This window comes from Neophocaena asiaeorientalis, unplaced genomic scaffold, assembly GCF_003031525.2.
Source record: "Neophocaena asiaeorientalis asiaeorientalis breed wild unplaced genomic scaffold, Neophocaena_asiaeorientalis_V1.1 scaffold65, whole genome shotgun sequence".
NCBI lineage: Eukaryota > Metazoa > Chordata > Mammalia > Artiodactyla > Phocoenidae > Neophocaena > Neophocaena asiaeorientalis.
The window spans coordinates 14,691,918-14,703,140 of NW_020173215.1; the positions used below are offsets into that span (position 1 = coordinate 14,691,918).

Sequence of the window (11,223 nt, forward strand, 5' to 3'; positions counted from 1 at the left end):
ATGCACAGAAATCAGAAATGCATAAAAACAGCAAAATGCAAATTATTGGGGATTGAATATTGAAAACTCACAACCGCCTATCTCACAGCGCACTTTCAAGAATTACTTATTTCATTAGAATCCTATCATGCTCAATTAACTTGTTAGTCACCTCTGTAACCTCCCATGATGGCTTCTCAGCAAGAATACATTAATACTGGGGTTTCCCTGGTGGTGCAGTGGTTAAGAATCCGCCTGCCAATGCAGGGGACACGGGTTCGAGCCCTGATCCGGGAAGATCCCACATGCTGCGAAGCAACTAAGCCTGTGCGCCACAACTACTGAGCCTGCCCTCTAGAGCCCAAGAGCCACAGCTACTGAGCCCACGTACTGCAAATACTAAAGCCTGCGTGCCTAGGGCCCGCGCTCTGCAACAAGAGAAGCCACAGCAATGAGAAGCCCGCGCACCGCAACGAAGAGTAGCCCCCGCTCGCCGCAACTAGAGAAAGCCTGCGCGCAACAACGAAGACCCAATGCAGCCAAAAATAAAAATTAAAAAATAAAATTTATTTTAAAAAATACATTAATATTTTGCGTTCGAATAAGGACTTTTAATCCTGAACCAGGAGGCTGAAAATATTTTGAGACAATAGAACCAAGATATAAATAAATGTTCAAAAATATACTTCATATTGAGTCTAAAATTGGTTTGTTGTTTTTGTACCTATGAGAGTACATCCAACTCCTCAGCAAAATCAGAAGAATCAGAATATAATTTCCAGTCTCAAACTTGTAGTGTATTATTGAGCAAAACATTTTATCTCCTAGGGCCTCATTTACCTCCTCTATAGAATGGGGGGGACTTGGAAGTGATGTCAGCAAGACGGAGGGCCGGGAGGTCCCCCACCCCCAAAAACAAACAAACAAAAAAGAAAACCAAGAACAATAAACAGTTACAAATGGAAGAAAACAGCTCAGGGAAAGCTCTAGACAACAAAGAAGCAGCAGCAAAAAACCTGGCAGAGCTCAAAAATCAAGGATGGCCACAGACAAAAGCAAAGGAGGCGTTTTGTCCCCATCACCCCATCCCCCAGTCGGGAGCTGCTGGGCACCAGGAGGAATCCTCTCAGGAAGGTCACCACATGGGGAGAAGGAGAGCAGAAGGACCACAGCAAGCCTCGCCACTGTGGATGTCTGCAGCTTTTGGTACAAGAGTCTCTCAGTCTTCAATGATGCTGACCCCACCTGATGGAGCAGCCTGTAGTACCCCCCTCTTCTGGATCTACTCCCAGAGGCTGGAGATGTTGCTGAGGTGAGACCTGCCCTCAGGGGTCCCAGTTGTTGCTGTGCCCCCCTCTCACACATTGGGTACCACAGCACATCTCCACATAGGACACCAGAGCTGCCATGGCTCTTTGCCCACCCCAGCCCCAGGTTGGGGCCTTGCTCCACCATTACCAAGGCAATCTCCCTGACCTGAGCCGTGCCTCCTGGGTCCCAAGTCATGCTTTGGCTGCCCGAATTGGCTGTTGCCCGCCCTGCCCCATCCCAGGTCAAGACTCTGAACTGTCATTGCTGAGATGAGTTCTCACTGCCTCCCAGGTCCCAGGTTCTGGCTGTGACTCATCATTGCTAAGGGCAAGGCCACTATCCTGAGCATCACCCCCATGGCAGGTCTGGTCAAGCCTGAGACCCTCCACTGCTGGGACTGGGCCGCCTCTACCCTGAGCTCCGCCTCCATCCCAGATTGAGGCTCTTGAGCCATCTTTGCCAGCGGTGCTACCACTGCCCTGAGCCCCGCCCCTCAGATTTCAGGTCAGGACTCTGACCCACGGAGGCTGGGACCAGGCTACCACTGCCCTGAACTTCACCCCCCATCCCAGGTTGCGGCTCTGAACTGTCATTGCCAGGGCTTGCTGCCACTACCCTGTGCCCAGTTCCCTGAGTCCCAACACACAGCTTTAACAAACAACTACCGGAGTTGTACTACTGCTATCCTGTGAGCGCTCCCAGCGGGCGGTGGGAGGGGTGGGGGCAGAGGTCAGACTTTGACCTGCCATTCCCAGGCTGTGCTACTATTTCTGCCCAAGCCACCACTGCACCTTGTCATCCCAGGGCCCTCGTCACTGCCACATTCCCTCTCACCAGCACAAGTCACAGCAGTGGGCCCTCGAGACCCAAGTACCAGCTCCGTAGGATATCTGCACATGTCCATGCCCTTAGACACCTGTGTCACAGCCACAGCAAGTGTGCCTATGCTCCAGGACCCTGGCACTGTGGTAGTTCCATGTGTGCCTGATCCCCGGACCTCAGTTCCAATACTGCTCTGAGAACTCTGGGTGTCAGCACATCAGACCAGGCACCAGGAGGGGTGTCCTCAAACAGAGGCTCCTTCCAAGAGCAAAAAAGTAGAGGAGCGCAGGAAGATGTCAGCAGCCTTAGCCTCTGAAGATACCAACAGCCCTACCTGCCACCTATAGGTCCTCTGCAGCCTTAGCCATATAAGAACCCCACGGTCTGGCCAATTTCAGCCTCAGCCAGTGGAGTGGCGTAGAGACTGCATCGCTGTGCCTTCTCGGGAAACCAAAGACACCACGTCCCAGTCAGCAGGTGCTCTAACGGCCACCTCCAGGTGAAAGTCTTTCCCTACTGAAGCCAGTCTGAAAAGACCGGAAGAGGTGACATCATTCTCAAATGCACAGATATCAACACAAACCCATCAGAAACATGAAAAAGCAAGGAAACATGACATCACCAAAGGAATGCAATACGACTCCATTAACTGCCCCTAAGGAAATAAAGATCTGTGACCGATCTGAGAAAGAATTCAAAATAATGATTTGAAGGAAGCTGAGTGATATGTGAGAGAACACAGATAGATCAATGAACTCCGGAATAGTATATGAACAAAATGAGAAATTCAACAAAGAAAGAGGACCCATTTAAAAAAAAATCAGGAATTTTGGAGAAGAATACAATGAATGAAATGAAAAATGTAATAGCTTTGACGAGTAGGCTCAATCAGGCACAAGAAAGAATCTTGGAGCTTCGAGACAGACCTCTTGATATTTTCCACTCAGAGGAGAATGAAGAAATTAGAATAAAAAAGAAGAAAGCCTGCATGAACTGTGGAACATGATCAAAAGAAAAATTATCCATATTATGGGAGTCCCAGAAGGAGAAGAGAAGGAGAAAGATACATAAAACTTATTTAAAAATATAATGGCTGAAAATTTTCAAATCTGGGCAGAGATACAGCCATCAAGGCACAGGAAGCTCAAAAATCCCCAAACAGATTCAACCCAAAGAGGTCTTCACTGAGACCCATTAGAGTCAAGCTCTCAAAAATCAAAGACAAAAAGGGAATCCTGAAAGCAGCAAGACATAAAAGAATCATCACATATGAGGGAATCTTGATAAGGCTATCAGCAAACGTCTCAGCGGAAATCTTACAGACCAGGAGAGAATGGGATGATATATTCAAAACGCTCAGAGGAAAACAACTACCACCAAGAATACTTCACCCAGAAAAGCTGTCATATAGAAACGAAGGAGAGAGAAAGACTTTCCCAGGTCGACAATAGCTAAAGGAATTTGTAGTCATTAGACCTGCCCTGCAAGAAATGCTAAAAGGAGTTCTTTAAGCTGAAACAAAAATATGCTAATCAGTACCATGAAAATATATGAAAGTACAAAGAAGAGGGAACACTTCCAAACTCATTTTATGAGGCCAGCGTTACCCTGATACTAAGTCCAGACAAAGACACTATAAGAAAAGAATATTACTGACCAATATCCCTGATGAATACAGATGCAAACATTCTCAACAAAATTTTAGCCACCCAAATTCAACAACACATTAAACGGATCATTCACCATGATCAAGTGGGTTTTATCTCTGGCATGCAAGGATGCATTCAACATAGTACTAAGCCAGAGCAATTAGGCAGAAAAATAAATAAAATGTATCCATATCAAAAAGGAAGGGCTTCCCTGGTGGCGCAGTGGTAGAGAGTCCACCTGCCGATGCAGGGGACACGGGTTCGTGCCCGGGTCCGGGAAGATCCCACATGCCGCGGAGTAGCTGGGCCCATGAGCCATGGTCACTGAGCCTGCGCGCCCGGAGCCTGTGCTCCGCAACAGGAGAGGCCACGACAGTGAAAGGCCCGCGTACCGCAAAATAAGGAAGAAGTAAAATGATCTCTGTTCACAGATGACATGATCTTATATAGAAAATCCCAAAGATCCCTAAAAAACTGTTATACATAATAAATAAATTCAGTAAAATTGCAGGATACAAAATTGACACACAGAAATCAGTTGTATTACTATACATTAACACTGAATTATCTGAAAAAGAAATTAGAAAGCAATCTCATTGACAATAGCATCAAACAAATTAAAATACCTAGGAATAAATTTAACCAAGGAGGTGAAAGACCTGTATACTAAAAGCTATAAGGCTTTAAGGAAAGAAACTGAAGAAGACACAAACCAAAGGAAAGATACCCCATGTTCCTAGATTGAAAGAAGTAATATTGTGAAAATGTTCATAGGACCCAAAGTGGTCTACAGATTCAGTGCAATCCTGGTCACAATTCCACTGACATTTTTCACAGAAATAGAAACAAACTATCCTAAAATTTATTTAGAGCCACAAAGTAATCCTAAGAGAGAAGGACACAGCTGAAGGCACTGTAATACCTGACTTCAAGCTATATTATAAAGTTATAGCGATCAAAACATTATGGGGACTTCCCTGGTGGTCCAGTGGTAAAGAATCCACCTTACGATGCAGGGGACGTGGGTTCGATCCCTGGTCAGGGAACTGAGATCCCACATGCAGTGGGGCAACTAAGCCCACACGCCCCCAACTACTGAGCTCGCGCGCCTCAAGGAGAGAGCCCGAGTGCTGCAAACTACAGAGCCCACGCGCTCTGGAGTCTGCCCGCCACAACTAGAGAAGAGAAAACCTGTACGCCACAACTAGAGAGAAGTCTGTACACAACAATGAAGAGACTGCGTGCCGCAACTAAGACCCAATGCAGCCAAAAGTAAATAAATAAATCTTAAAAAAAAAAAAAGTATGGTATTATCATAAAAACAGGCATACAGATCAGTGGAAAAGAATGGAGAGCACAGAGGTAAACTCCCACATATATGTCAACTAATTTTTGACAAGGGTGCCAAGAACACACCATAGAGGAAGGACAGTTTCCTCCATAAATGGTATTTGGGACAACTAGATATCCATATGCAAAAGAATGAAACTGAACCCCTACCTCATGCCAATCACAAAAATTAACTTGAACCGGATCAACGATTTAAATGCAAGATCTGAAACTATAAAACTCCTAGAAGAAAACATAGGGGAAAAGATCCTTGATATTGGTCTAGGCAATGATTTCTTGGATAAGCCACCAGAAGCACAGGCAACAGAAACTAAAATAAATAAGTGTAATTGCATTAAACTAAAGAGCTTCTGCATAGCAAAGGTAACAACCAATAAACTGAAAAGACAACCTACAGAATGGGAGAAAACATTTGCAAACTATACATCTGACAAGGGACTACTCTCCAAAATATAAAAAGAACTCACAACTCAATAGCAAAAAAGAAAATAATCCAATTTAAAAATTGGCAAAGGACCTGAATAGATATTTTTCCAAAGAAGGTATACAAACGGCCAAGAGGTATTATGCAAAGGTGTTCAACATCACTAATCATCATGGAAATGAAAATCAAAATCACGACATCACCTTCACCTTAGCAAAAGGATGGCTTTTATCAAAAAGACAAGAGATAACAAATGGTGAGGATGTAGAGGAAAAGGAACCCTTATACACTGTTAACGGGAATGTAAATCAGTACAGCCAGTGTGCAAAACAGTATGGCGGTTCCTCAAAACATTGAAAATTGAACTACGGTATGATCCAGCAATTCCGCTCCTGGGTATGTACTCAAAGGAATTCAAATCAGTATCTCAAAGGGATGTCTGTACACCCATGTTCACTGCAGCATTATTCACAGTAGCCAAGATAAGGAAATAACTTAAGTGTCCATCAACAGATGAATGGATAAAGATGTGGTATATATATATCACATCTGGAATATTACTCAGCCATGAGAAAAAAGGAAATCCTGCATTTGCAACAACATGGGTGGACTTGTAAGACATATGCTAAGTGACATAAGTTAGACAGATAAAGACAATACTGTATGATACCACTTATATGTGGAATCTAAAAAAACTGAACTTGTGAAAGTAGAGAGTGCTTACCATGGGCTGGAGGGTGGGGAAATTAAAGAGATGTTGTTTAAGGGTACAAACGTACAAGTAGTAAATATATAAGTCCTGGAGATTATAGTCAACAATACTGTATTATAAAAGTTGCCAAGAGACTATATCTTAACTGTTCTCAACAACAACAAATAATAAAAGATGTTTACCATGGTAAAGACATCGTAAAGGTGCTAGCTAATGTTACTTTGTTTTATCTAATGCAATATATAAATATATCAAAATCAACACTTCCTACACCGTAAACTTACACAATGTTATAGGTCCATTTTTTCTTAATTTAAAAATTAATTAATAAATAAAGAAGAATGAGGGTCTTGGACTAGATCAGTGGTTCTCAAAGTCTAATCCCCAGGCCAGCAACATGAGAATCACCTGAGATATTAGAAATACAACTTTTGAAGCCTCATCCTAGACCTACTGAATCAGAAACTGAAGGTAGGGCCCATAAATCTGTGATTCTGATAGACACCAAAGTGCAGAGGTCACTGGGCTAGGTGATTTCTACGGTCATTTTATCTCGACAGTCTTAGAACCCTGTGACTCCACTTTCCTGAGATATTAGCTCTTGTCCACTTCTTATCTCTGTAATTGGTCTCCACAAAACCTCTTCAAACCGCTACTGGTCCTGAAGCCCCTGGTGCCTATTGTCTTGATGGTTTTCAGAGCCACATCATCTCTCATCCAGACAGGCCATCTTTCTCCTCTTTTATGACTTGTCACCTGTAAGAGTCCCTTCCCAGCAATATTTAATGCCACTAAAAAAGGTACGTTTTTCATCCTTTATTTTCTAACAGTGTTCCCAAGTTGTTTTCCTCAGCACACTGATTTTTATAATATACATTCATTACAAAGGGTCCAGCATCATTCTGGCAAAAGGTAAACTCTATGTAAATGTTTCTCGAATGAATTCTCTTCTGTCACAGCCCACTCTTGACATTGAGATGTACATGGAGCACAAGGGAGTGCTCAAGAGCAACTGAAGTTCATGTTTACAGAAAAGGGAAATGATAGAATTATCCTAGAAAAATAGACTGTGGAAAAGTAGATAGCAGTCAATAGTAAGGGCAATGTGGCTTTTGCGGGCAGAGATGGAGCTAGGACTAACTGATAGCTTTAAATAACAATTCTTCTTCCAGGGTCAAATGCAAAGCGGTGGGGTTAAGGTGACGTGCTCTGCAGCCCTTCCTCCCTGGAGAAGTCCTGCAGTCGCTACTCGAACTGGTCTCCATAACGACGGCCGTTCTTGAGTGTGTGTGCGCGTGTACGCACGTGTGTGACTATTTATGCAGTTGTCTACGGAGATTTTTTTTTTTTTTAATGCAGCATCTACTCCTCCATGCCCCAAATGAAAGCCTTTTCCAAAAGTGTGCCTCTGTATTCTGCAGCCCTCGGCCCTCGACTTTCTTAGACATCTTACTGACCCATGTCACCACACTGCATGGGTTCCAGACAAAGGGAGAACAACTTAAGAGATCCTGTTGCTTCACTCGTGTGGCATTCTCCTTCCTGAAAGCTCCATTTGGATCTTCTATTCAGTAGCACTTTTGGGGCCAAAGAACCTCTCTCCTCGTTCTACACACCCAGTAGAACCTCCACGCTCAGTCAGCCCTGTTGACAGTCCCTCGTGTGCTTTTCTTATGCCCTCTCTTGGGATCTCGAGATTTAAATAATTTTCATCATGATGGAGGTTTGAGCAGAGTGACTGATTTGGGCTCTGAGTGGCTTTTGGAGTCCTACCAACTTTTCCCACCAGGTCATCTACAGCCATGGGGGTCACAGAGCAGTGCTCAGCGGACCCAAGTAAGCCTCTGAGGAAGCTTCCTGCTTGCCCAAAAAAGTTGCAGAGCATGTGATCTCCCACTACATCCCTACCCAGATAGGGCCTTTGGCTTTGGGTATAATCAGCCCCCTGACAATATTTCTTTAAATAAAGTCGAGCCATTCAGTCTGCATTTGGTGTTTTTAGTTATGTAAGCTATAAGACCAAATAGCAATTGAAATATTTTCAGCTTTGTCTTCCATGTTCAGTAGTTGTTTTTGAAATCCGTTGAAACAACTACTGCCCTTGCAGAATCTGATTTACCCAATCATACCTGGTACAAGCGTGGGAACTACAGCCAAAATGGAATAAGCCTATGAAAACCAAGCTTCCCCAGAAATCATAACAACAGTGTCTACGTTTTTCTTTTTTTTTTTTTTTTTTTGGAAAAGCCTTCAAAACCTTTTCACATGCATGGCCCCACTTGACCCTTACCGTGAAGATGGTTTGGTAAGAAATGCAGGCAAGCTTAACTCGTGTAAAACATCGCACCTCGGTCTTCGTGAAGAGCCCGTCAAATGCACGCGGCAGCTTTCAGCGGAGCATCGTAAACAAACTGATCACAGCACACCGTATGCAGAACATGCTTTTAGAATTCTGGTTTTGCAAAATCTGTCCACGATGGACAACGGTCATTCTGTGGTGCTGCCCTGTATGATTCTTTATAACTAAAGATTTTGTTTTAATACAGCTGTCCTCCACAACTCGCCCGGAGCCGGAGGGACCAACTTCCAGTCACCCCACGCACTCCCGGCTGTGATGGGGTTGGACGGATAAACAGAGGGGGCCGGGGAAAACGGCTGTGGGGAGCCCTGGCTGGGGTTTGCCGGCTCCAGCATCCCCACGAATTTGAGTATGTCAGTGGGGTATCTGTCCCCTCTTCCTTGGGTGAGAAGCTTGAGTTTCTATAAAGAAATCGATCCAGATGAATTAAGCACTCCATCACGGATGGGGGAAAAAAGCTCTCTGCACATCCAAGTATTCCCTTAAGAGCACGTTTTCTTTTCATCCCAGGAATGCTATCAAATGAAGCGCGGTTCAATACTGGCACCCTGTGGCCAGAGAAATTCATCAAGTCTCTGAAACTCTCAGCTTCTCGGGTTCTGAACGTTCTCTGGCTATCTAAACTCAGCAGCCCGTCTCCGTTTTCTGAACGCTGTTCGGTGACCCTGTGTTTTTTTAATGGATGCCCCCCTGGTAAGATGTATTTTGATAAACTATCATTTCACAGGGATGATCTGTTCAGGAATACTCGGGTGAAAATAAGTGATCAGACCAAGGCTAAAGAATGTTCCCCAGCAGAACAATTTGGTGTTAACTCTACACACTGCTCTAAGCAGAGGCTCTCTGGCTCCAAGTTTACACTGAGTTTCTCCCTAACAACAAGGAGGCAATTGGGAGAAGAGGCGAGGTGATGGCTCAGGACTCTGCTGTGGTGTGTGTCCGTGTGTGAGTGTTCTGTTTTGGCCAAAGGCTAGCAAAATACCTGCTACGGCCGCAATAAATATTATGAATTTTCTTTATTTTACTTTTAAGAATGCTGCCTAAGTGGAAATCAAACAAAATTACAGAGGACTGTTGCTTTTCGCAAACTCACTCAAAAGGCAGCTATAAAGATAAAGGGTTGCAATGATCGCAGTTTCAAGGCAGAATTGCCACGCTCCCTGGTAAGACTCAATGGCGTTGTTGAGAACCAAATAACCATTACGGGACTGCTACTTGCTGCTACTTTCACGAATGGCTAACGCTACATTTAGAGTCCTTGGAGATGTTCAAAACGCCATTGGAGACAGAAAAATAACAGAAAACTTCACAACGACATGAGCATGGAAAAACATCAAAGAAGGAGCAGGCATGAAAACCAGTAGTTGATACGTACCGGCAAAGAAATGGAAGGAAATATGCACATGTTAGCAGAAAGAAAGCATTTTTAGAGTTGGCTGACTGCAAACAGGAAGGACAAAATGCCTACTAAGTGCGCAAGAAGGGGAATTTGTTCTTTCATCACGGTCTCTCACACTGTAGTCCAACTCTAGGGCTACCCACTCTTTCTTCCTAAATTCTCATGGTTTTCCATGCATTCAGGGGTTTTAATTGTCTCTAGCCAGGATCTGAGATGGACACAGACCCCCACCCCCCAGTGGTGAGTACTAATCTACCCCGAACATTGGTAACAAGCAATCCTAATGGTAAATACTGTTTAACAAGACTTGGATTTGTTTTTCAGCAAAGGCTCTCTATGTATTGCCTACAACAGATAAAACTAAAAATACTCTACTGAAAACCAGTGTGATCTAACAAGACACAGAGATTAAATACCCTGTTAGGCAATCTGTGTGCCTGTGTAAACCTTGAAGAACCTAACTTTTATAGTAACACTTCCTCTGGGAATAATGTTGCCAGCTAGGCAACAAAATGCAGGTATAAGTAATAGCATAAGGTCTAAAGATATCAAACACCAATTAAAAGCTAATAGAGAGTAGCAGAAGTCTGTTTTACACTTGATCTTAGCCAAAAGGCCGAGAAGCAATGCAGAAGTCTATTTTAAATGACTAGCTTCTAAATGAGTTTGTGTACCACACTAGAGATGCAATATGTACACAGAGTTGTTTGTTTTTTACTTTTAGTAACACTGACATTATTTATTAATGATTTTACCAGAAATCTCCCTGAACTTTTTACTGGGCTTTAAAAAATTAATGATGGTAAAGTAAGTAAATTAAAATGAATGAAAAGAAAAAAAGTGGATTTTTTAACTCACCAACCTCACCAGCAAGAACCTATCTGCTCCCCTGGATATAGTTCTCCCTCTCTCTCTTCCTACAGGTACCCGATCTAAAAAGAGCATGAATTTGAAATCCAGCATATGTGGGTTCAAATCCCAGCTCAATGGTTTAAAATCTGTACACTTAAATTCTCCATCTCCCTGCACCCTGGTTTTCCCATCTGGGTATAGAAATCAGCCAGTTCACACGTGGATCTTGTGGAGGATTGAATGAGACGATGATGTGAGGAAAACAGCTTCACTGGCAGAGCCTCTGACAGAGGGTGAGGCTTTTAACAGAGGCTGTTCCGAAGCACCCTTCCTACCTACTGATTTTTTTTTTTTTTTTTTTTTTTT

The 11,223-nt window shown here is 43.5% G+C and overlaps 1 protein-coding gene across 9 annotated transcripts in view; it reads right to left on the reverse strand.

Annotated features, from left to right (window-relative positions):
- The window catches only part of SLC7A11 (solute carrier family 7 member 11), a 182,836-nt gene that overhangs the window by 100,204 nt on the left and 71,409 nt on the right, over positions 1 to 11,223 (reverse strand). The gene's annotated exons all lie outside the window — the stretch shown is intronic.